This window comes from Nelumbo lutea, chromosome 6 (genome assembly GCF_056320005.1).
Source record: "Nelumbo lutea isolate HS-2025 chromosome 6, American lotus-T2T, whole genome shotgun sequence".
NCBI lineage: Eukaryota > Viridiplantae > Streptophyta > Magnoliopsida > Proteales > Nelumbonaceae > Nelumbo > Nelumbo lutea.
Window position 1 is genome coordinate 12,869,626 of NC_142689.1, and position 830 is coordinate 12,870,455.

Below are 830 nucleotides of genomic sequence, written 5' to 3' on the forward strand. Positions count from 1 at the left end.
TTTGAGTCTTACAACAGTAGTTCTTTAAGGTGCATTTGTGTGCGATACAAATGCTGAATTAGGGTATGGTTTGGCTGCGATAAAAAAATAAATGATTAAATTGTCAAAAATGATTTTTATGACATCTTTATATTATGAGAAGAACACGTTATTATACTCATTCTTTAGATACAAATTTATGCTATTTTAATAATTGGTGTATTTGACAAAAAAAAATTGAAGGCATTTAATGATGAGGCTTATATTTTTGCCCGGATTTTAAACAAAGAGGAAGAATACAAAAAACATGTTATGCTTCTTAGACCGAAAATAAAGTATTTATACAAAATACATATTTGTATTTGCATCACAAACAAACTATTAATGAAAAAATTTATATTCAAAGTTGAAACTGTGGTGGATCCTTCATAAGCATGAACCCTACATATTTATATTTATACAAATGCATTAAATATTTTTATATTTGCACTCTTACCAAATACATACTATCAACTCCTTCACTCTTATGATGAGATGAACGAAATGTTGTCAATGGGTGTTTAGAGATGGGCCATACTACTTATAAGTCAACACGGTCAAAGTTTGAGGTCATAACTCAAAGTAATAAGAATGTCTTAAGCATGCTTTTCGGCTTTCATCGTCCATATTAAATCCTTTGAATCCAAGCCAATAGGCTGATAATCAACCAGATGAAGAGATTCCGTTCTTTTTGTTCTTCTCGGAAACCGCGTTTCTTTCATGCTTTACGTGATTTTTCCGTTTTGCCCCTTAAACGGTCAACAGGTCGAGACTCAAGTACAAAGGAACCTGAAAATAAACTAGACAAAGCC